The sequence below is a fragment of the Megalobrama amblycephala genome, linkage group LG23 (genome assembly GCF_018812025.1).
Source record: "Megalobrama amblycephala isolate DHTTF-2021 linkage group LG23, ASM1881202v1, whole genome shotgun sequence".
NCBI classification, from domain to species: Eukaryota; Metazoa; Chordata; class Actinopteri; order Cypriniformes; family Xenocyprididae; genus Megalobrama; species Megalobrama amblycephala.
The window spans coordinates 20021655-20049148 of NC_063066.1; positions in this window are offsets into that span (position 1 = coordinate 20021655).

The following is a 27494-nucleotide window of genomic DNA, read 5'->3' on the forward strand; positions in this document are numbered from 1 at the left end:
TATCAAGTGCTATTATGGTTATAGCTATGTCAAATTACACTGCCCGTCCAAAAAAAAAGTTGCTGTTTGGATTTTAATGGGCAAACACTTAATAGTCCATGGATGGATCACTATTACAGTGATTATTATGTTTTTAGCATGTTTTATGTTCTTTTAACCCTAAAAGATAGAATGTGTAGCTTTTCATTTCTTAAACAACCATGTAGGAAGACAAAACATGATCATATTTCAGAATGACAATGCCAATATTTATCAGGGTTAAAACTGTGAAAGAATGGTTCAGAGAGCATGAAGAATAATTTTCACACGTGAATTGGCAGTGACCTTAACCTCAAAGTAAGTTTTTTGGATGTGCTGGAGGAGACTTTACAGAGTGCTCACCTCTTGCATTGTCAAGACAAGAACTTGACCAAAAATTGATGCACCTCTTGATGGAAATAACATCACAACGTTTATTTCCATTAAGAGGTGCATCAATTTTTGGTCAATACAAGATATTGTATTGATCAAAAATGAGGTGAGCACTCTGTAAAGTCTCTTCCAGCACATCCCAAAGACTTTCAATGAAATTAATTTCTGGACTCAGACGTGCCCATTCATGTTTGAAAATGATTCTTCATGCTCCCTCCAAACAATTCTTTCACATTTTGAGCCTGATGAATCTTGACATAGTCATCCTGGAATATGGCCTTGATACGTCTTCCTACAGGGTTGTTTAAGAAATGAAAAGCTACACACTCCATCTTTTAGGGTTAAAAAAAAAAAAAAAAACGTTGCCAAACATATAACATGCTAGAAACATAATAATCACTGTAATAATGATCCATCCATAGACTCTTAAGTATTTGCCCATTAAAATCCAAACAGCTGATTTGGGCAGTGTACGGGCAGTGTAGTTATGACAGTAGATTATTAGATATTTAGAACAAAATAATTGATACAGTGTGGTTTCAGATATTAACTTGCCATTTTTGTTAACTATGCCATTTTTGTTTGTTTTCAGAAAGACATGTTCTTCAAACAGTAATTCCTGGATCTTAAAGTATGATGTCAGAAAGCATTTTTGGCCTGTACTCCAGTCCATATGGAGCTTGCAGGAGAACACTGCAGATGGGACATGCCGTTTTCACTTTACAGTAAATCACTTCTTTGAGGACTATATTGTGTCTCACACATTTCCATGTATTTCACCTGCACCTACTGTATATTCTGACATTAACATTGTAATGAACCCAAAAAAATCCAGCATACAAAAAGAGAATTTATCTGTAATTCTTTCTGACAACACCATATGTGGAGGTAAAGCAGGCCAACTGAAGCAGAATGCAGATTATACAGTGATTTGGGACTGGGGGATAGAAGAGAACAGTCCTCTAACTACATGCAAATGTCTCATACTAAAAGAGAAATAAATGATATCATCTAAGGTCTGTCCTATACTTTATTCCAACCACTCAATCACAAGACAAAGCAGACAACTAATGCTGAAAGAGTTTTGTGGTGAAATACTGAGGGATGAGGAGCGGTGAAGTTAATTTGATTGATCTGTCTATGGACCTTAGTCAGGGTGGATGTTGTATTTAATTTGACATGAATGAAAATGAGACTCTGGGCAATAGAAGTAGGGGAGACTGGGAGAAATTGTTACGGGGTGTGATTGTCGCACAATACATTTTGTCAATCACAATCAAGATACAGTGACGGCACGCATTAAGCGCATGCTTAGTCAAATTTTAGGGGTAATTGGGGCACTGTTTAATAGAAATGTTATGACTGAAAAAAAAATATCCTTAAAATGTTTCGTAAACATTATTGCATCAAATGATCTAAGATCAGATATAGTATATATACCTGTATATAACTGTATAGATATTTTAATTGTTTTTATTGTTTTATTAGGTGCTCATATTTATTGTTTTGTGCTGTTTAGTTTGATTGATTGATTGATTGATTGATTGATTGATTGATTGATTGATTGATTGATTGATTGATTGATTGATTGATTGATTGATTGATTGATTGATTGATTGATTGATTGATTGATCCCTGAATCTCTGCAGTACATGAAGACAATGTTTTTGACTCATCGGCTGTGCAGTATGGTTTATTAAAAAGATTGAATGTATTTAATACAATTATAATGCACATCTGCCTTTGGTTTAACCCACATTATTCCTGACAGCTGAAAGAATTAGTACCATATTAATATTACTGAATAGTCTCACCTTTTAAAAGTACTGAAGCAATGAAAGTATTACATTAAAGTGTTCTGTTAACACCCTGCCTACTTGTATTTAATTCCAATATTATAATATTTTCTTTCCCATTATTGATGCAGTTACATTTCTACACATAAATGGTTCTTATTACCAAAGTACGGCAGGTAGATTTATAGCAGTCTGCAAGTTGATGTCAAAAGTGTTGCAGTTGCCTTTGGTCTCCCTCCTGTTCAATAGTTGTTGCATGTCACATCTAATTTTCACAACCCATTATTTCCAAAGTTTTTGACCACATACATTTTTTTTGGAAAATAAGTATTTTCAGTTTTGCTTCAATGATCAACACCAAGGTAAACAGAAGTCTATAAATCTTTCCCTCACAGTCTTGTTTTCATTCAGGTCTAATTAAATCTAGTATGTACTCTGATAAAAGTCAATCTCAGTTAAAATCTTATAATGAAATACCAGATGAACCAGTACCAAATGTGTCTGTATAAAGTATCCTGAATAATTTACATACCCAACACAATGCGTATCAGTGCATATCAGTCAAGTACATCTTGTAACTTCAATGAAAAAGAAACTTGTGTGTTTACTTTATTTACTTCAGTTGGGAGAGATCATCCCTAATCAAAATGCACGAGAACTGCAAGACGTAATTCCCTCAATTAGTTCATAAGGAGTTCTTTGTGGCAGGTTTTTAAACCCCGTTCCATGTGCCAGAGAGAAAAAGAAAAAAACGCAGTAAAATACTCATTAAGCAAATCTATCTTCAGCACTAAACTGCAAGTCTTTGAAATCAGATGAAAGAGGCCATATTTCCATATGAATCTTCGGTTAATAATGCAGCGCGCTGAGAAGAAAATGCGAGAGCATTGTGTTCTCGCCGTCTTGGAGGAAACAGCGGATTGAGATTTCATACAGGGGACGGATGCCAATTGAAGTGTAATGACAGATGTACGGATTCCACATATACAAAGGGTTGCAAGGGCAAGGCGCCTCTGAGAGCAAGAAGCTAATTTCCATGGTTTTTGTGTCGTCACCTTGTGCAGCACAAATGTCAAAATGAATTCTGAAGAAGGCCTAATTAGAACAGAGCGGAGGGTGTCTTGCTAAATCAGTAAAGCGTGCATCGTGCTTTTACTCAATGTCACTCTCTCTTTCCTCCTTTCTCACTGGTTCTCTGGAACACCTGCCACTGAAGAAGAAATCTGGGCTCTCCTGCAGAATGCTTCATTACCTGTATTGTATCATTTTCCATTAGTATTCCCATCACAAGCTTGTGCCCCTCTCTACGAGAGCTCCTCTTGGCAGGCTGCAGTACCCACTGCGTCCCGGTGCGAGCCTGGCTTCCGGTTGGCCCATGCGGCAGGCGGCTAATTGGTTTATTCAGAAGCGTTCCATTCGTTTCTGATTCGCTTTATGTCACTTGTCAGCATCCGAAGCCTCATCAAGCATTCAAGTGTCCAATTCACTCAGATGTAAGAGCCTTTTTAGCACAAATCTCACCACGCCACATTTGACTAGTGGCGGATGTGAAGAGTGCTGAGGCGGAGCCAGAATTGACACCCTGTTAACATGAGAAACGCCACAAAGCAGCTTTTTATTTTAAATCATTAATAAAGTTGACTAGCATGGGGAGGCGCTTTGCTGCCAAATGTGTTTAAATCAATATGGCAGCTTATTTTGCAATGGCTTGATTCCTGTGAGGGAAAACAACAGCAAATAAGCAGCAAAACAAGAAGCAAAAAAAGAAGCTGATCATAAATGCTCAAGGAAGACTTATCTGCATGCATCAGTAATTGATCTAGATTTCCCACTGCAAAAGTTAATAACCTAAAGCTTCTCTCCCAACCACTTGCCAGGAATAATTTGAAATTAAATTCAGGCTTTGCTCTGAGCAAGATTAGATTTGTGATGCTTAATTCCCCTGCTACGTATTTATAATTACTAGTGTCAGTTCTCTCACCTGTAGTTCATGAATTATGTCCCGATCAGTTTGGATTGACACATTTGTAAACTTCATCGTAGTGACTGGAGTTGTGATCCAGGAAGTGTCAGTGTGGAAATGGAACAAGATTGTTCTTACTCTGAAAATAAATAATGCATAAATAACGGTGCATTACAGTTTCCTCGTAGTAACTAATGAATATTTGGATGTACCTGTAACTATATGTAACTACGCGTATGTAACTAGAACACACTGTAATTCAAAGCTTCATTTTAATTGATAACTTAAAATAAATATATAAATAAATAAAAGTCATGACAAAGTCACAATTTTTCAAATGCTTTGAATAAAATTACTGATAAAATTAAGTTGAGGACTCAACTGGCTTACTGACTGCATTTAACTAGTGAAAGATGAAAGTATTTTAACATTAAAAAAATAACATTCAAAAAATCTGCTAAAAATCACTTCATACTTTTCCTTACATAGAGTTGAGTGCGTTCATGCACTGCACTTATGTAACAGAGACATGCATGTTTCATTAATGCAATATATACAATGCATCATTAATTTTCAATGGAGTAGAGGGAGATATTCAGTAAAATTATGGAAATTTATTTTTTTTCACATAAAGCCTATGGAAATTTATTTTTTTTCACATAAAGCCGTCACATGGATGCATATGACTTGAAATACAGCACACAAGTCATATCCTGCTTTTATGATACTTTTATGTGTTTTTTGGAGCTTGACAATAACAATCACCATCTTCTAGCTCATATTTTATCCATCTTATTTTGTGTTCCAGATGGGGAAAAATTGTCATATGGGTTTTGGAGTGAGTTTGGAGTAAATGATATATATATATATATATATATATATATATATATATATATATATATATTATTGGATGAACTATCCCTTAGAATGTTATAAGGAAACTATATATTTGTTCTTAAGTTTTATTTATGATATATAACAAGGTATTTGTAATTAACATGTTTTTTTGTTTGTTTTTTTGCAATACAAAAAAAGAACCAATACTGAACTGAAATAACAAGGAGTAAAAATACCAAGCGAACATAAGATTAAGATATTTCTGATGAAATCCAAGAAGTTTTTTTATCGCATGACGCAGGAGCCAGCTAATAATGATTCGGCGTTCTGACGTTTTTACAGCGTTCCTCTTTAAAGGAAATCCATAACCATGACTCCTGGAAGGCGAATCCTCAGGCTGTAACTGAATGTCCAACTGTGGAGGGAGGGGTGGAGAGAGGGAGGAAGGGGGATTTGGAGGAGGACGAGGGGTTGGCGAAGGGTAACACTGGAGTAGACGACAGCGGGAGAAACAAGGGAGGAGATGAAAGTGGGAGGAGCCAGAGCAGAGACAGGAGGATGACCCAGAGCACAGCCAGGATGAAGGCCCTGATGGAGGTGTAGGCCCAGGAGGAGTTGAAGAGCCAAAGAGACCAAGCAACAAAGGCCGAGGCAGAGCCGCAGCGACGAGCATCCAAGAGGGAGCCAGGGTGCCAGAGGACTAAGGCAGAATCCCGGTGGGATTGAGGACTAGGGCTAAATCGAAGGGGTGGAGGGACGAAGCACAGCTGAAGGCATGGAAGTGCATGGGTGGATGAGGGAGCCCAGTGGAGCCATGAAGACAATGGTCCCAGGTGGAGCTGAGGGAGGGCTCAGCGGTCCAAGGCGAAGACAGGGTATCCTCGTACCAAAGTAGAGCTGGAGTGCCTGAGGCAGATCCGAGTTGCTGGTTGGAGCCAACTGAGGAGGAGCTGAGGGACTAAAAGGAGCCAGTGGGGGCAGTGCTGAAAGACTGTCTGTCTTTGGTAAAAGGAGGTGGAAAAGGGAGGCTGAGGGACCCGTGGAGACATGAGACTATGGGGATAATCCTCTTCCAAATCCTCATAATATATTGGAGAGACTAGCTGCAGCTCACCTTCAGCGATTGGAGTGTGGACGGGGCTACATTCCATAGCCTCAAACTCCATGAGGACACCTACTGGCTTAGGCACTGACATCACAACAGGCTCAGGCTCTGCTGTGGGCTCTGGCATAGGCTCCATGCAGGGTGTGGGAGGTGGCTGGCTGGGATCTGGAGTGGGGCTGCTGATGTCCTCCTGAGGCAGATGGTAAAAGCTGATGCGTTTTTCACCAGCACCCACTCAACAAACAAGGTGATATCCCTTCCTAGGACCATCAATGGGCAGGCATGCCTTGGATTGCTCACTGAGGCTTGTGTAGTAAAAGAGTAGTAGCAGTCTGGGTAGTGGGTGAGGCATGTCAGGTCTAAACATTTCCTTGTGTGGTCCTCAAGGGTTTGCTGCTCCTAATTTTAACAGAGCATGCAGACTGCTGTTAAGTTCATTTTACTTTTGGTCGGTTCTTCTGTTATATGTTGTTGTGGTAAGCATGCTTGAAGATGAAGGTACAAGAGTCTTTAATTTAATCCAACAAACAGAGGAAATCACATAGTAATAAACGCTAACCACTTAACTGATAAACGAGAACCAACACTGAACTGAACATAACAGGGAGTATAAATACCAGGCGAATATAATGACAGACAGGTGCAAACCAAACTTAACCATAGGAACTAAGGAAGACATAATCTGTTACCAAGGAAACCGAAACTAAACAGAGCAAGAAAAGAAACAAAACAGAATATCAAAATAATAGTCCTTAATCGTGACAATAATATAATATATTTAACTTTTTTTTTTTTATCAAACTACAATATCTAATGTTATTGGCTCCTTTACATTTTTACTTTCAATCATTTTTTTTCACTCATTTGTTCAATAGTAGGTTTTTAAAAATATATAATATAATATAATATTAATTTGAAAAAAAGGCACCTTTTTGAACTTGAAATTGAACTTTATTTGCTTTATTTACAAAATTTGCTTTCAAATAAAGCAGTTCCAATTTTTTCAAGGCTGTTTGCCAGTGTGCATGTGTTGTGCCCCTCCTTTCACCTAGTGACCAGACATAAAAGGAGAGGTGGAGGTCGTATGCTGTATCAGCAGCAGTGCAAATGCCCTGCAAACCTTTTGACCACACTAACCGCCCAGTTCCTGGTTCGCTCTTATCTTGGCCGGTCATGTGGTTTATATGACTAACCCATTCAGTGATAACCTGGACCTGCTCTGCAGTGCAACCAACACCATTTCCATATTATTACCTTACCCAGGAAGATAGACATCAGCATGGCTGTGTGCCCTGAAAGTACATCTTGTACATTGGTATTCCCTCCAGCATTGCTTTAAAATTCTACTTCTCACTTTACATTCAGACCTTCCCAACATGGAGAATGTGCTAAAATAGTGCACTGGTGTATATATTTTAGAGTTGCAAGTCGTAGTAGAGCTTAAGGAATTGAATTTCTGATGAGAAGTTAAGCTGGGCACCACCAGAGGTGGGTAGAGTATCCAAAAACTGTACTCAAGTAAAAGTACAAGTACTTATAGAAATATTTACTCAAAGTAAAAGTGAAAGTAATAATCCTAATAGTTACTTGAGTAAGAGTAAAAAAGTATCCAATAAAAATCTTACTCAAATAGCTCGTTACTAGTTACTTTTATTTTATATATATATATATATATATATATATATATATATATATATACACACACACACACACACACACAATAGCATGTTATTATTTAATGTTTATTATTTAAATAGATATTTAATTTATTATCATAATTAGATATCTTTGCAACAAACAAACATAGAAGAGACAAGCATTATTTCTAGCATCTGTAACCCGAATGTATCGTTACTATAATAACGTATACAGCCAGGGCCGTGCACAGACCTTTTGAGGGGCATGTGCTGAAACTGAAAAAAAGGGCACCACCACCCCCCAAAAATTAAATTAAAAATTAACACAAAATAATAGTCTCACAAGCTTTATATCTATTCACTATTAATGACAGTTTTATATAGTATATATATATATATATATATATATATATATATATATATATATATATATATAGATATATAGATAGATAGATAGATAGATAGATAGATAGATAGATAGATAGATAGATATACAGGGTTTCAGGGCTTCTTTAAAAATTATTACAACAGCAATCTTCTGTGAGCCATGTGTTTGAAGATGTTTGACTTCACTGTGATCCAGGGATGTCCCTCTCAACACATTAATACACACACATTACATTCTGCATTATAAAATATAAAGAAGCACAGTGACCTGATGATTCTGTAATGTTTTTTAGTTCCTACAACATTACTGTAGTAAAACCATGTTTTACTACGTTTATACATGTGAAGAGCGGGGAGTATACAATACTAGATTAAAATTATCTAGCAAGCAAATACATATTAACATAGTAAACATTAACCATACTGTGTGACCATATATAATACGATTAAATGTTAATTAATTAAGTGTATGCAGATAGCCATCATAAATCAAAGAAAAAATTCCTTAGAAATGTATTTTACCTAGCTGACGACGGGGATCACTCAGTCGCTTTTTTGTCAAACTCAAATGCAGTTACGCCGGGTTTTTGACCAGCGAATATGTGCAAATGTGCAATTTGTCCGTCATTAAAACGATGGCATCACATTAGGCTACGTGTTACGTCGTCATCAATAGGTTATGAGCGCTCAATTTTTCCTGTTGTAAAATACGTTTGGCCAAAATCTCAATTTATAAAAGATGTAATACTACTGTACTGTATGCACAGGCTATTTAAGGCTATTGTAGGCTATTGTAGGCTATTGGTATCGGCTATGACTTAGATGGCAAACGCTAGCCCCCTCCCTCTCTCTCCGCTGCCAGTCTCAGGCCTCAAATGCATAAAATATGAAACTTTATAGACATACTAATGTTTCTTTCGTAAAGACAACGTTGTAGCCTACTTATTCAAACAACAAGATATTTATTTACCGTAGCAAGACGTTCAGCTGCTCTGCTGTGGAACTTCAGTTCGCTGCACTCAGGGGGCGGAGTTAAGAGGTTTGACTGACAGTTTGAGCGGATCCAAAAAGCTCTTTTTAATACCTTTATTAGGCTAAATATATTTGTAAATTTATTGATTTTTTCAAGAAAATTCATTGATTTATTCAAGAAAATAAATAAATAACATAAAACACGTCAAAAAAAAAGGGCACTTCGGAGTGTAAGGACAAAAAGGGCATGTGCCCTGCACAGGTTGAGCCCTACCTGTGCACGTGCCTGTATACAGCTAACGTTACATTTTAAAGAAGAGAGAAAACTCTTTACATGTGCTCGCGCTCATATCTGAACTTGACACAAACAATGATCGAATACACATTGACGGATCTTCTTCGGTCTGTTCTCCAAAATGTAATCAAATGTATATTTCAGCAGGCGCGTGTAAACTGCTTAACTGTGTCAACGCAAAGCGTTCATTTTCAAGACGAACAGGTCGCTGGCGCCGCCATTGCGCAATAGTATATGTATAAATTAAGATATATGCCCATAAAAACGGTAAAGAAATATACTTTTGTTATAGTGACGTAATAATCTGTTTGGTTGTAAAATGTCGGCTATTGGCTGTATCATGAAGTAAAATCAAATGAAATCGATAGGCCTACCTGTGGAATTGTTCACAGACAGCATACGCAGCTCAACTAATAAAGATCTTCATCGCTGGCAAACAACTGTATGCATTTGCAGATTTGCTTTTAATTGACTGTAGGTCCACTGCCACTTCATCCGCTCCGAGTGAGAAAAGAAACCGCTTCAAACGATTCAGCGCGTGCAGGAACTGAACAAATCATTCAAACTGATTCGCGAATCAATTTAGACAGCTTTACCAACTTGTTTGATCAAGTCTTTGAACAGAATCGACTCAAAAGAGTGATTCATTTGTGAATGGGGCATCGTTCATGAAAAAAGAGACAGCGCGCATGGAATAAACTACGCATTTCTTAACATTTACAGTATTGAATTAAAATAAAGTAACGAGATGAACGTTGCCCATTGTAGCGAAGTAAAAGTACAGATTTTTCATTACAAATTTTGTAGTAAATAAGTAAATGTACTTCGTTACTACCCACCTCTGGGCACCACATTTGCAAGATACTCACAGTGATTTCACCAGTAGAGAGATTTCGATATTGTATCGAAAAACAACAACGACAACAACTTAGAACTTGGGGTAGAATTTCAATTGACTACATCTTTGGCAACCTCCCACATGACTGTTTTCTCCCTGTGAAAGAATCATTGAGCTCAGTGCGCGCTGGGAAATAGCCTGGTGGCTCACAGGAGAGCGGGAAGCTCTTACTGAAATAGGGAACAAAATCAAGGCTTGATGTTTTGATTGGTTACCAAGAGGTTGGCAAATATGGACGCCTTAATGTAAGAGAGCTACATTACGACTGCATTGATCCAAAACTGGTCCAAAGAATAAAAAATAACTGAGAGGAAGGGAAGACATTTTGAGCATTTTTCGCTCATACTTTTTTTTTTTTTTTTTTTTTTTGTCTCAGCTGTCATTCTTTATTCATAGTACAGTACAGAAAGAACAAGAAATGAGAGGTTATGGGATCAATAAATGACGTGACCCAGATCCAAATTTGTGTTGTAGAAAGCACTAACCGATAGGCCTTGATCCTGACAGAGACCTAAATTTAAGCATTTTTAAATGCGATGTGTGTCATTTTAATGATATTAAAATATCTTTTCACATATCCCAAACTGAATGCCTTTTGATGGCTGTTAATTAGATAAGCATTAATAGTATTGACCTTAATTTAAAGGAGCATGTCTAATCAGATCAGGCAATAAATTCACATAATTGGTCAAAATAATGATGTTTTTTTTTAGTAAATCTTCCTGTGATTCCAATGCAAATCCCATTTCGGGATTTTTAACTTTATGATTCTTGTTGAACATAAAACTTGAACAAACTAACACTAATTGCATTATAAATGGGCTCAAATGGATCTCAAATTGTCCCTGGCAAGACTGTGTCAATATAAACCACCTGGCTGAGAATGATTTCAGATGGATGCTGACCTATTTAAAAAAACATAGACCACACATAAAATAAAGTAAAAACAGACCATTAAAATATAATGAAGATGCTACTTTTTCTCATTAAGAATGTTTAATACAGAGAAATAAATAATACTTTAAAAAGGAAAATGTTGTAAAAGGATACCCTAATTAAAAGCTTTAGACTTGGCAGTAGTCTGTTTTACTTCATATTCCATGTCACGTTAATCCATGTTGAGATCACATGACCAGCCAACGGGTATATAATAATATAGATCAATTAGCAACATATATGCAAATGCACTACTTAAAAAGTCATTGCTGTCTCAGAAAAAAAAAACATCAAAGACAGAATGAAGTTTTTTGGCAGAATATGGGAAGTTTGATTCAGAGTGGTTCAGCAGAGTTGTGTGGAGTGATGAGTCACAATGAAACACAAGTTGCATGGATGCTCCAAAGCGGAGTCTTCAAAAAATGCTGAGAAATATAATAATGAATGCATCTCTACGACACTGAAGCATGGAGGAAGAGGTGGCATTGTGTGGGGAGCCTTTTTAGCTGATGGTATTTGTGAACTACTTCACTGTGAAGTGCAGGAGAATATTGCAGAATGGCTTGCTTCCCACAAAAGAAAAGCTGTTATCTAAAGAGGAATGATCAGATGTTATTTTTCAAAAAGACAATGTTCCTGTCCAAATTGCAAAGACAACCAAGAAGTGGCTTGAGAACAAGTCCATCAGGCTCATGTTTTGGCCTGGTCAAATTTCAGATTTGAACCCTATATTTGGTCTCACATTAAACTCAGCGAACTGTGTAATTCTTGCTAATTTCCTGACCAGTGATTGCGATTAAAATAGTTAAGACCATTGAAAGACCACTAAACATTTGGCTTTTTTTCCCTCAGCAGTGTATATATGTGTATATAAAATAATCAAGTTAATAATAAGTTAAGAGTTCATTTAACAAATATCAGTTATCTAATAATTCTAAATGTGTATATTGATAATGTGTGTTAAGTGGTGTTAAGTTTGGTTTAAATATGTTTTGTAATCTTTTCTTGTAAACATAGTCATGAACTAAAAAAAAAAAAAAAAAGGAAATATATTTTGACACTGAATGTGTCCGTTTTAGATTTCATGGGCATCTTGAGTTATCTTCATGTTTATTCCGCCAGAGATATTCAACAAAGTATGAAAATTGTGCCAACTAACCCTAGCCTCTGCTCCATTAGTTGACGAGCTTGTTGAAAGGAGCTTATTGTGAAGCCAAAATGTATCAAGATGTCAGCACTTCATGTGCGCATGCATATCAATAACTGCTGCAACCATTTGGCGTGCTATGTGGGTTGGCTGCTGTTTGAGTTGGCCCAAATGTAATATTTCACCAAAGCAAAGGCAATCAAAATTATAATAATAAAAAGAAAGTCAATATTTATGCTTTCCTCAAAAGGCAGGGTTATTTTGAGGTTAACATTAGATATTTATACATCAATTATGTACATATTCAGGCATAGTGTTTTCTATATGCCTAACAACATGGTCAATGGAAACTCCATCATTATAAGAGATTCCAAACCATTAATCCCACTGTTAGAGCAGCTAGCAATCAGAGATGGTTTGCCACAATTTGCCTCTGTGCAAAGAATAAACTCACAATTATGAAAAGCAAGTGCTAGATTTCATAGAAGCGGAGCAGCTGATGAGAGTTTAGTTTGAGGTTTGAATCAAAACATGTTAATGAGCTCCCTGAGGGTGCTACTTATGAATGAGCAGTCGTTATTTTGTGTAAAGTCTTCTAATGATCTGGTTGCTAAAACTGTTCACCTCAGTGATTGCAGTAAACATCTGAATGCTTCAATTTCTGTGCTATTATTGAGGAACAATGGGGTGCCTCATTTAAAAATCTCAATTTTTACACATTATAAGTGAATTTTAAACACACTACATAAATTGCATTATGTGAGAAAGATATTGCAACACTGATTACATTTTTTTTTTTTTTTTTTTTTTTTTGTCCCTCATTCTGTGAATGATTCTAGGGGCCCACAACAATTCCACGACTCAAAAATAAAAAATGTGAAATGTGTTTTGCATCTTAGACAACAGAGCCAACATATAAAATGTAAATACAAAGAAATTCAATATACATGCAATTTATAAGTGTTAAATATATACAAAGTTCTGTCATGAAACTCTAGATGGCGCAGGCTAATAGGTCCATAACTCAGCCTGCATGTATCAGTAGCCAATGAGATTGCAAGCTCTACCTTCAAATACTGGTCAGCACTTTCAGAAACCCTCCATCTTCCCCAGCACCACCTGTATAGATCTGCTATGGGTAATTCATGTATGCTATATTGTACAGCAGCAAGTTGTCTTACTTGCACACAGCAGTGTGTTGTGTATTGACAGTAGCAAGTCCTGTACTTGCTCTGCAGCAGCAGCAACAGCGTAGCAGATCTATTCCACGAAGACCAAATTTATCAACATTGTCATACCCATTACCAAGCCAAACACTCTGAGAGTTGTCATGACAGAAATAAATATGTCTGGAGCAGATTTTATTTAGCTTATTTTATTCAAGGTATAGTGAATAGTAATTGAATTCAGTCATACTGGATCGTTTTTCCTCACAGTAAAGCCAGACTGCAGTATGTATGTGTGACGCAGTGCAGGCTGTATGAATGGACTGAATTAAAGGCTATATCAATACATATCGATCATCAACAACAAACTGTTCCCTCATATCTCATATATTATTCACTGTCTGGTGAAGCCACAAAAATTAAACCCTCAGCTGCTGTTAAGTATACAAAAACTGTTATTTACAAATTTGCAAGCTTTCCAGAGAGGGGCTTCTAGAAATTATGGAAAACTTTGATAGTGATTGGCAAAGATGTTTGCTATTCCTCAGTGGAAAAAACTGCATTTTGAATTATGAGAGACACTTCTGGTTTGGGGAACCTCAAATCATTTAAAATTATAAGGTAGCGCTACAAATAATCCTTATCCGTCAGTTTGACTAAACGAGCTTTCAAATTTCAGAAGAATAACGTTAACACTTGCTATTTTAATGTGACATGGTATCACAAGAATATCTGTACCAAGAGCTCTTTTCAGTCAAACACAACATATGCTGCACATTTGTGATCCGCTCTCCCAATTTTATGTATGAATAATTCACTGGAATACACTAAGAATCTCTCGTTTTTCTCCCCAAATCCTCACATCTCTTTCGAGGTTTGTTACCACACGGATGGTTTAAAGTGTAATTGTTTCCCCTTTTCCCCTTCTGTTCCACATTAGCAGTGTTTACAAGAATATTTCGAAAGCAGGTAAACTTATGTTACATCATGTCACATTTCCCACAATCCATTGCATTGTCAGGGCACCACAGTGGATGCACGTTTAGGCAGCTCTTTCCATTTCTGGTGGTTCTTGGCCAGGACTTGTCTTAACAAATCAGCCCCAGTCCATTCTTTGATATTTCCTGCCCACTTTTCCCTTTTTCTCCCTCTCCTTCTTGCACCTTCAACCATGCCCATAGGGAATGGTTTTGGCCAGCCCGGAGGATCTGTTAACATGTCCATACCACTGAAATTTCCTTCTTTTGACTGTTGCCAGGAGTTCTTCATAGGGTCTAGCAAGCTGCCTAATGTAGTTTTGCACTGCCTCGTTGGCCACATGGTCTTTGTACTGCAGCTGATGCCCAGAATCCTTCAAAAGCACCACATTTCCAAGGCCTGAATTTTCTTCTCAAGCTCAAAGTTGACGATTCACATGCATACAGGAAGATGGAGATAACCAGAGCATGCATAAGACTGAGCTTTATTTTAAGGGTAATGTTATTGTCCCTCCATATTGGCTTCAGTCTGGCAAGTGCTGTTATAGTCTGGGCTACCATGGCCATAATTTCTGGTTCGGATCCCTCATCAGATATCATAGCGCCAAGAAATTTGAGCTGGGATACTGATTGCAGGCACTGGTTCTGGATGTTTATTTGTTTTGCAATAACTTGGGGACAGTTAGTCATCAGTTTTCTCTTATCAGCACTGATTTCCATCCCATAATTGGAATATGTCTTATCACTTACCAGTGTTTGTTCTTCTCCTGCCAGCCCATTGATGTCGTCTGCAAAACAGAGGCTGGTGATGTTCCAACCTCCAGTGTGACAGTTCCTGTGTGGTTCTACAATGCTTTCATCATTATTCTCTCCAAGAAGATGTTGAAGAGCATCGGATATAGGAAGCATTCCTGACAGACGGTGGTTTGGAACCATTTGCCAATGGGGCCGTTGACAAGTACTGCCCTGCTGGCACTTTTGTACAACTGTTTGGTGGTGAGATCAAGCTTTCTGCCCATGTTGAATCTTCTCATGGCTGCATGCCACACCCTATCAAACGCTTTTTTGAAATATGTGAAGATGTGATAGAGATGTTTTTGATGTTGCTGGTACTTTTCACATACATAATACAGATATATATATATATATATATATATATATATATATATATATATATATATATATATATATATATATATATGTTACTACAGTGCTATTTAAAATGTCTGTAATATCGCTGCAGAAAGAATCAAGCTTTTGGAGTTATTTGTGGTCTGTTGAAGTAATTTGTTTATATTTTTACACTTTAAGTTTCCTTTTAATGTTCGGTGATTGAACGGTGAGTAGAGTAATGTTACTTTATTGTACCCATTTAAAAAAAGGTTATTATTGAGTTCATAGAGCAAGCCTTTCACTGATTGTTTACAGTTTAAATGATGTTTAAAAAAAAAAAAAAGATTTTCCGTAATTTATCATAGGCCACATTCATATTGTTTCGGACCCATTCAATGTGACTATAAGACAATAATAATAATAATAATAGTAGTATGATTTTAATCGTGATTATTAATAAATAAAAATATTTTAAAAAATAAGAGTTATATTACTATTGTAATAATACTGTTGTACAGTAAAAGAGTATTTAATAAAAATATAAAAAATAATAAAAAATATTTTATATTAATGTGTACATTTGCAAGGGGCTGTTATGTATTATGTATTATTTATGTCTTAATTTCTTCATTTTTAAGTGTTAAACCATTAAAGGTGCCCTAGAATTAAAAATTGAATTGACCCTGGCATAGTTGAATAACAAGAGTTCAGTACATGGAAATGACATACATTGAGTCTCAAACACCATTGTTTCCTCCTTCTTATGTAAATTTCATTTGTTTAAAAGACCTCTGAAGAATAGGCGAATCTCAACATAACACCGACTGTTACGTAACAGTCGGGATCATTAATATGTATGCACCAATATTTGCATATGCCAGCTCATGTTCAAGGCATTAGACAAGGGCAGGACGTCTGGATGTGCACAGCTGAATCATCAGACTAGGTAAGCAAGCAAGGACAATAGTGAAAAATGGCAGATGGAGCAATAATAACTGACATGATCCATGATATTTTTAATGATATTTGTGAATTGTCTTTCTAAATGTTTCATTAGCATGTTGCTAATGTACTCTTAAATGTGGTTAAAGTTACCATCATTTCTTACTGTATTCACAGAGACAAGACTGTCGTTATTTTCATTTTTTAAACACTTGTAGTCTGTATAATTCATAAACACAACTTCATTCTTTATAAATCTCTCCAACAGTGTGTAATGTTAGCTTTAGCCACGGAGCACTATCAAACTCATTCAGAATCAAATGTAAACATCCAAATAAATACCATACTTACGAGATTAGACATATTGCATGACGAACACTTTGTAAAGATCCATTTTGAGGGTTATATTAGCTGTGTGAACTTTGTTTATGCTGCTTAAAGGATTAGTTCACTTTTTAATAAACTTTTCCTGATAATTTACTCACCCCCATGTCATCCAAGATGTCCATGTCTTTCTTTCTTCAGTCGAAAAGAAATTAAAGTTTTTGATGAAAACATTCCAGGATTATTCTCCTTATAGTAGACTTGAATGGGCACCAAACGGTTGAGGGTCAAAATTAGTTTCACTGCAGCTTCAAATTGTTCAAAACGATCCCAGATGAGAGATAAGGGTCTTATCTAGTGAAACCATCGCTCATTTTCTGAAAAAAATTGAAAATTATACAAGTTTTAACCAGAAATGCTCATTTTGAACTAGCTCTCTTCTTCTTCTCTATTTGAATTCCAGCAGTGTAGACACTGCTAAGCATATTACTGCCCTCCACAGGTCAAAGTTTCAAGTAGAGAAGAAGAAGAAGAGAGCTAGTTCAAGATGAGCATTTCTGGTTAAAACTTGTATAATTTTCATTTTTTTTTTCAGAAAATGAGCAATGGTTTCACTAGATAAGACCCTTATCTCTCATCTGGGATCGTGTTGAACAATTTGAAGCTGCAGTGACACTAATTTTGACCTTCAACTGTTTGGTGCCCATTCAAGTCTACTATAAGGAGAAAAATCCTGGAATGTTTTCATCAAAAACTTTAATTTCTTTTCGACTGAAGAAAGAAAGACATGGACATCTTGGATGACATGGGGGTGAGTAAATTATCAGGAAAAGTTTATTTAAAAGTGGACTAATCCTTTAAGGCAGTCGAGAGCTCGGGGGGTGGGGAGCATGAGAATTTAAAGGGGCCGCAGCCTGAATCTGCGCATATTTAATGATGCCCCAAAATAGGCAGTTAAAAAAATGAATATAAAAAAAATCTATGGGGTATTTTGAGCTGAAACTTCACAGACACATTCAGGGGACACCTTAGACTTATATTACATCTTTTGAAAACACGTTCTACGGCACCTTTAATGTTATATACTTGTAAAGGTTTTTGATCAGGTTAAATCGCATTTATTTGTAGAATTGTTAGGGAAAATGGGTCTTAGTTTGAGTTTAAAATGTTAGTAACTCAAGTATGATTTTTTGATATGAAAGTAGCCAAAGAAGTTAAGATGGCATAAGAATAAAAACAAACAAACAAATCAAACTTTCATGTTGGCATACGACTGCAGGGAGCCCTTAAAGATTCTCCTTTTTTGGCAACATGTCTAAACAATTTTTATCACAAATCTGGTGAAATTTGTGACACATTGCACTTCCAAATGCACATTACAAGCAACCCTAACTCATATGCACAGATGGAGTTTGTGTGGAGCAGCATTTACTACAAACCGAGATGCTCTGAGACACTGAAAACTGCTCTTGTGTAAATATACACAGTACAACACTTTTCTGAAACATACAGCACATACTGTATGTTTGGTTAATAAAATCACAGCTTTTGCACGATTTGGCAATTGCACTAAGCAATATTTCAATAGGCTATACTATATAGCCTTTAGTCTTAACTTAAAGTCAGGGGGCCCAAAGCAATGTACTATCAGGTGCCCAAAAATCCCAGCTATGGCTCCGAGGACACTTTAGCCGTTTCCAACAAATGATTCATCCCACCCTGGTCCTAATATATGTGAGCAACCCTTGATCTACAAAGTCCCGTTCCTGCGTCTCATCTCAGTGGAACAGACAGAAAAGGACAGAGAGAGTATCAACCTCTGGCAGGATTCCACAGGTGCAAAAAGAAGGATGAGAAAAGTGAATCACCTCACTGAACAAAGAGTACCGTCTCTTTGAAATGAGTGCCAATCAATGTAACATTACAGCAAGACAAATCCCTCAAAGAACAGAGCATGTCTGGATCAAGGATAAAGCTGTGAACCCGGAAACCACAATTATGTTCCATTAAATCATCAAAATGTGTTTGCCTCCCATTAGTTGACGTGGCACATCACAAGAATAGAAAGCAAAATGCTTAAAAAAAAACAAAAAAAACAAAAAAACAAAAAAAAACATGGAAATCGCAAGTTCTACCCCAGCAATCAGGGAACATTCTCTCAAAGTTATGAGCAAACACTCAAGTGCAATAAGCAATGAAAAATAACTCAATTTAGTACTGAGAGGCGGCTTTATGTGTGCGCACTTTGGGCGCGAGCACAACATTTGCAGGAATAAGTAAAATTATGAGCAATACGCACAATCCCACGATGGAATTCAAGCTCTGTAACACCAACAATATTCATCCGGAGCAAATGAAACGAGTGAGAGAGGGGAAGCGGGTTTGTGTATCAACTCGCTGTCGGAGAGATGAGAGCGCGAGAAAGCACAGCTGGTATCGTGTATCTATTCTGCGGAAAAAGAGTATTGGAAGTGCTTCAGATATTTCAGTATCGATATGTATCGAAAAATCGATATTTTTGACAACACTACATTACACTTAATTTATTATTTCAGATGCCCTTTCAAACAACTACAACTAAAAAATGTATATATTAAAAAATTCATCCTTCCATGTGACTGCGTTACACACCACTGCTGAAATCCATCTGCATTTGGTGGGTGTTAAAGGGTTAGTTCATCCAAACATATAAATTCTATCATTAATTACTCACCCTCATGTTGCTCCAAACCTATAAGACCTTTGTTCATCTTCGGAACACAAATTAGGAGAGTTTTGATGAAATCTGTGATCTATCTGGCCTCTGATAGACAGCAACGCAACAACCACTTTCAAGGCCCAGAAAGGTAGTAAAGACATTGTTAAAATAGTCCATATGACTACAATGGTTCAACCTTAAAGGTGCCCTAGAATCAAAAATTGAATTTACCTTGGCATAGTTGAATAACAAGAGTTCAGTACATGGAAAAGACATACGTTGAGTTTCAAACTCCATTGCTCCCTCCTTCTTATATAAATCTCATTTGTTTAAAAGACCTCCAGAAAACAGGCGAATCTCAACATAACACCGATTGTTACGTAACAGTCGGGCTCATTAATATGTATGACCCCAATATTTGCATATGCCAGCCCATGTTCAAGGCATTAGACAAGGGAAGCCAGTATTAATGTCTGGATCTGTGCACAGCTGAATCATCAGACTAGGTAAGCAAGCAAGGACAATAGCGAAAAATGGCAGATGGAGCAATAATAATGGAATTGAGATATTTTTAGTGATATTTGTGGTTAATTTGTCTTTCTAAATGTTTCGTTAGCGTGTTGCTAATGTACAACACAACTTCATTTTTTGTAAATCTCTCCAACAGTGTAGCATTAGCCCGTTAGCCACAGAGCATATAGCCTCAAACTCATTCAGAATCAAATGTAAACATCCAAATAAATACTATACTCACAGGAATCGATGCATGCATGCAGCATGAATGACGAACATCTTGTAAAGATCCATTTGAGGGTTATATTAGCTGTGTGAACTTTGTTTGTGCATTATATAACTGCACTTATAGTCGAGAGCTCAGGAGGGCATGGAGCGAGAGACTTAAAGGGGCCGTGCAGCTTGAATCGGTGCATAGTTAATGATGCCCCAAAAAATAGGCAGTTAAAAAAATTAATAAAACAAAATCTATGGGGTATTTTGAGCTGAAACTTCACAGACACATTCAGGGGACACTTTAGACTTATATTACATCTTTTGAAAAGAAGTTATACGGCACATTTAATGTTATGAAGCGACGAGAATACTTTCTGTACGCAAAAAACAAACAAAAATATTAATCAGATTCCAGTGCATTCTGCCCAAAACAAGAGCTTTGGGAACTAACCCTTTAATATTATGCAATTATTTCACAACCTTTATTATATACAACTCAGTAAAATACTGAGGTCTGGACCTCTGGGACCTCAGTGGTGGGTGTAGTAGCCCTCGTGTTTCTAGACAAAAACAACAGAGAGAGAGGCCTGCTGATGCCAGATCGCTGTACATTGTTTTTCTGAATGTACTAGCTGGTCTGTCTGTGTGGGTGTATTCTCGACTCCAGCTGTCTCACAATCCATAATGATGTCTGGTATGTCTTACAGCTCTTGTTTTGCCCAGAATGCAATGGAATCTGATTGTAGCTTACAGTCTAAGCCTGAGAACATTAAAGTGGCAGTAGCAAATCTCATAGTGGATCCAACAAAGAATACTTCTCTAACTATCTTATTTGATTTCAAAAACATTTGATATTACTAGGCTATAATTTGGGATGACATACTAGATTATTATCACAGAGGACCTGTTTTATTGGCTCTGAGTCTTGGTTATTGTACATATCAAGAGCAATTTATTTTCACGGTGGAATTCTTTAGAAGTTTTACCTGAAATATGCCTGTGAAAGGACCCCGTCAGGGGAAGTTGTGTGAATGTGCAGTGTCTGTACGACTGGTGTTCTGTTTCAGTCTAATGTGTAATGCGATTTATTATTGTGCTGGTCTCTGATGGAGGGAGGAATTCCAGGATGTGTTAGAAATTATTGGGATTCCATTCCAAGAGAAACTTAATTAATGAATATGCTGTTAGATTGTGGGTCAGTGAAAAGAGTAGTCGTGTTGGAGCTGGGCAATTGGATTTAACTTGTGATCAGATGGTGAGTGATAAACTACAGTAAACTGACTTTGTATCATATGCATTATTAAATACACTGAGAATACATTGAGTTATGGAAGCTTGTTTCCGCCACAGTTTAAAAGATAATTGCAACTTTTTAATCTCACAATTCTGAGTTTACAATCCCTTTCAGAATCTGTGAAAATGTGAAAATTTTTAACAAAACAAGAGAGATCATACAAAATGCATGTTATTTTTTGTTAAGTACTGTCCTGAGTAAGATATTTTACATAAAAGATGTTTACATATAGTCCACAAGACAAAAAAAAAAAAAAAAATAGCTGAATTTAATAAAATAACCCCGTTCAAAAGTTTGGGAACCCTTGGATCTTAATACTGTGTGTGGTTACCTGATGATCCATGACTGTTTTTTTTTTGTTTTGTGATGGTTGTTCATGAGTCTCTTGTTTGTCCTGAGCAGTTAAACTGAGCTCTGTTCTTCAGAAAAATCCTCCAGGTCCTGCAGATTCTTCAGTTTTCCAGCATCTTTTGCATATTTGAACCCTTTACAGCAGTTACTGAAGGATTTTGAGATCCATCTTTTCACACTGAGGACAACTGAGGGACTCAAACACAACTATTAAAAAAGTTTCAAACATTCACTGATGCTCCAGAAGGAAATACGATGCATTAAGAGCCGGGGGGTGAAAACTTTTTGACTTTGAAGATCAAGGTAAATTGTACTTAATTTTTCTTCTGGGAAACATGCAAGTATCTTCTGTTGCTTCCGATGGGCAGTACTAAATGAAAAAAAATATATATATTTCAACAAAATAAGACATCTTCATCCTGTTCAAAAGTTTTCACCCCCAGATCTTATTGCATCATGTTTCCTTCTGGAGCATCAGTGAATGTTTGAACCTTTTTTAATAGTTGTGTTTGAGTCCCTTAATTGTCCTCAGCGTGAAAAGATGAATCTCAAAATCATACAGCAACTGCTGGAAAGGGTTCAAATATGCAAAAGATGCTGGAAAACTGAAGAATTTGCAGGACCTGAAGGATTTTTCTGAAGAACAGAACTCAGTTTAACTGCTCAGGACAAACAAGAGACTCATGAACAACCATCACAAAACAAAAAAACAGTCATGGATCATCTGGTAACCACACACAGTATTAAGATCCAAGGGTTCCCAAACTTTTGAACGGTGTTATTTTAATAAATTCAGCTATTTTTTTTTTTCTTTTGTCTTGTGGACTATATGTAAACATCTTTTATGTCAAATATCTTACTCAGGGCAGTACTTAACAAAAAATAACATGCATTTTGTATGATCTCTCTTGTTTTGTTAAAAATGTTCACATTTTCACAGATTCTGAAAGGGGTTCCTAAACTTTCGATCCCCACTGTATAAAGTCGAAAAAAAAAGTCTATATCTTGCAATTCTGACTTTTTCTCGCACTTCAGATTTTTTTCTCGCAATTGTGTCAATGTCTCACAATTCTGACTTTAAAACTCATAATTGTGAGTTTATATCTCACAACTCTGACTTTATATCTCACAATTCCGACTTTATATTTCATAATTCTGACTTTATAACTTGCAATTGAGAGTTTATATTCTGCAATTCTGAGAAAAAAAGTCAGAATTGTGAGATGTAAACTCACAATTACCTTTTTTATTCTTTTATTCAGTGGCAGAAACAAGCTTCCATAAGTTATCACACATGAATGGATGTTTTAAAAGTTCAAACAGACAACTGACCAAAGACATGTTCTGAAAGAGAAAACATCAGGTACATTATCATTGAATTATTATAACAGTAAAACGTTCATGCCAGGGATGAGAAAACATAGTTCTGTCACTTGTCAGTCCGTTCCCTTGAACCATCCCTGTCATCCCTCAAGCTCTCATAATTGCCTCAGCTGTCAGCAGCATTTTTCTGTAAATACAGGGAGTCAATCAAAAATGATTGGATTTTTTCTGAGCATGCAGCCTCCCCGTGCAGGAGATTTTTTTTTTTTTTTTTTTTCCATTTAATTCCAGTCATCTCTCCTTAGAGAAATCATAGCTTATATCCAGTGAGCAGTGAAATGATTAGATGACAGCAGTATAGATTTTAATTTTAATTGGTGTACACTCCACTGTTGTGTGAAGAGGATGGAAGATAGGTTTCTCCTCATACAAAGCTTCTGTCTAAACTTGATGAATAATTTTACATAAAAAATAACAAAAAGTCATAAATGCCTCATTATAAAATGTTGGCAGAGCTCTTTAAGTTACATAGTACATGTACTTATTTGACATTGTATCCAAAGCAACATGTAGGGCATTAAAGGCAATACATTTCATTTGGGAGAGAAAGCATTTTATAACGATTATGTCCCGATTATGTTCTGTATAGTTCATGTCATGTCTGTTATGAATTGTTGTTAGTTTCCGTGGTTACAGGCTTCGTCCAGCTGTTCCTGTTTAGTTAAACGTGTTAAACTGAATGTCAACCAGTAAAGTCTATTTTGAAGTGTTAGGTGTTGTTTATATTCCTTCTTCCTCGACAATACGTTACAGAATAACTGAGCACTCTAAAAAGAGAGAGAGAGAAAAAAAAAACTATGCACTCACCAGCATTGCAGCTATTCCTCCTCCTCCTCCTCCTCCCTAAGAACTGAAGGTTGCTGAGGTATTTGGGCTGGATGCTCCAGAATGGCAGCCTCTCCCTCACAGCTAGCGAGTCCGGGGCACCCGCTAAGCTCGTCCAGAAACCAGAGCCGGATACCGTCAAAGCCCCGGAGACAAAGCGCGCTGATCAGTCCACCCCAGGGCCAGGAGCAGACCTGAAACTGATAGATCTGTGGTCCGTGTATCCAATTCCAACCCAGATCCCTACCCCCAAATCCTTGCCTTCTTTGCCGGTCCCGTCCGGATATTGGATGCTCTGGTCCCATCCGGAGATCTTCTTCCGCCTATGTTCCTGCCTGTCTTCCTGGTCCCATCTTCCCCACTGGTTATGGCCAGTCTCCTGGATCAGTACCATTGATGTCGTCTAGCTCCGCGTCTCTGCCCCTGCCGCTACTTCTGTGTAGTTCGTCAGCTTTGCTTCGGGTTTCCCTTCCACCAACTTGGCATGAGGCCGAGTCCCCGGCTGCACCTCAGGCCTCCAGGCCCATGTCTTCACCTCGGCCTGTTGGCCCATCAGCTGCACCCCGGCTCTGCGTTCCCTCCTCTCCACGTGGCCCATTTGCCCTGGGACTCCTCTGGGCTCCCTCGTCCATCCAGATCAGCCTCGGTCGGTCGTCGATCAGCTTCTGCCACGGACTTCTGGGTGTCCGGCTACACCTCGACCCTACACTCCTTCGGCTCAGTTGGGCTTCCTCTTCCCTCTGGCTTCTCCGTCGTCCTCGAACGCTCCAAGGTCACCCTAGTCAGCCGAGTCCCCGTCTCCACTTCGGTCCTGCGAGCCAATAGCTCCACCTTGGGCTTCCGGGCGTGGATGTCACCCTGATCCGTCAGCCTCTCTGCTCCGGCTGTTCCGACACACACCCTGGTTCCACCTCAGTCGATCTGCCCCTGGGATCCCACCCCACCCCACCCTTCAGCCAAAGCTTCTCCCTGGTTCCTCCCACCGTCGGCTTCACTATGGTGTCTGTCTCCTCCGACTTCTCCTGGTCATCCCTGTTCCTCACCAGCCCCATGCCCACCTCCCTCCCTCCTCAGTTGGAGACTGTACAAGGTGAGGACGTGACATTATGGAGGTGTAATGTCACGATTATATTATGTTTAGTTCCTGTCATGTCTGTTTTGAGTTGTCCTTAGTTTCCATGGTTACAAATTAGTTATTCTTCATCCATCTGTTCCTGTTTAGTTCCCTAATTTACTATGTGTATTTATTCTTCCCATTCTGTTCAGTCCTTTGTTGGTTATTGTTTGTTCAGATCTTATTTTCTTATTTTAGTTTTTATTAATAACATCATTAATAATAAAGAGAAATATAGCTGCAAAAAATTGTTTTTCTAAAAATTCAATATGCTGAAAAATGTTCATGATTTTCATGAGCCAAGGAATGAGAAAAAAAAAATGTTTTAGCTGTTACGGTTCAAAAGTTATTAGCAAAAACATGTGCAGCTTTGGACAGGTGGTGGCGCTAGAGCTATTGAGTTAAAGAGACTGAACTTTCTTTGGTTAATGTTGAGACTGTGCCAAATTTCATAATTTCCCCGCAAGTGATTCTATGGTTTGCCATAGACTTCCATGGATGAAGAATAATAATACGAAGAAGTAAACTAACAGATATAATAGGTGCATAAGCATCTTTAGTGCTTGGCCCCTAATAACAGCTCAGTAGTGTCTCGTCATGTCATTTACTCACTCACTCACTCACTCACTCACTCACTCACTCACTCACTCAAGCCTGTACTTTGGTATGCATACTTGCATGAATTATTTGGCCTGCAACACTCACATCATAATGAAGTGAGCACACAGTTGAATGAACATGAATGCATTCTCGAAATATAACCTGGCAGGTGCTGCGACCAGTAAAATGAAACCCTATGATGCTAAGAACGCTTTCCTAGACCAAGATTACATTTAAAACTGCAGTAAGTGACAGTGTGAAAGTTGATACTGCAGTATTGAGTCAGCACTGAGTTCAAACTGTGCTAATAGTATATGACTGTATCAGTCTGTGCTTAGGATCTCTTTGTTTTTAGTGCTGAAATGTATTCTTCAGCTATTCAAATGAGTGATATCTTGCAAACAAATCCAAACACATGCCCATGTTTTTCAAAAACAGTACAACTGGCACTGTCCCCCTCAGTTCACTGAAGTGTCACCTACTTACAGTTTTTTGAGGCTGCCTCATAGCACAAATAAACTTGAACAGGTTTTTGATAAGGAGCTCTTCTGAATTAGTTTTTAAAAGAGCTTTTATTTTTTTATTTATTTTATTACATATATTATTATTTTAGGAGATAAAAGGATAGGCCTAAAGTCAAGTCTGGTTTATGGTCATTCTACATAGTCATATACAGTATAGAGCCAACAAAATGGTGTTTCACCAGGTCTGCAGTGCAACTTACAGACATGACAGTAAACAGTAAACAATACACTCTCTAAACAATAAACAATAGACTGCTACATATTTATTGAGCACTTATTGTTTACAAAGACAAAAGGGGTCAGGGGTCGACATGCATATGTGATTTCTGAATGTTAATGTTTAAGAATTAAGCAATTAAATTAGCATGAAGAAATCTAAGGGACAAGATCATGTAATAATTATTAATATTTCACTACAGAGATGAACTAGAATGTTGCAGTGTGATATTACCACTGAAATATTACATATAACACATAAAAATTAGAATATCATTCTCTTGGAACAGAAAGACTTTGCATTGATTTTAAGTGCAATTTATTTTATGCTGGGGAAAAAAAATAAATAGTACACTGTCTGGCACAGATGCAGTGTGTATCAAATGGTGCCATTTTTGAACCGCTTGTGCAAATTATTTCCTTAACTGGGAAATGACCTAACAAAATGGTGCAAATTGAAAAAGTTGGCTGCAACGAAATGGTCATATTTCTGAAATGAGAAGTTTGTAGAGCAGTAAAGGGGGTAAGAAACTGCATCATAAACCTGAGCTTCATTTTACACTTCATTATTATAAGTTTTTATTTTAACTATGGGGGAAAGTACAAAACACTACCATAGTTTCACATTGCAAGGACAAACTGTGTGCATTACTCTGCTGAAAATACCTGCTTTTAATTCCAAAAATCTTTCTTTAAAAGGTCATGCATGGTCAACATAGATATGGAAGAGTGTAACCAAGAGTGAAGAAAAATAATATAATACAAGTGACAGATGCAGGACTTTTCCAGAATGGTGCATCAGATCCTCCATGCATATTCATCAGCATATTTAACACGCATCCAAATGACTTCCA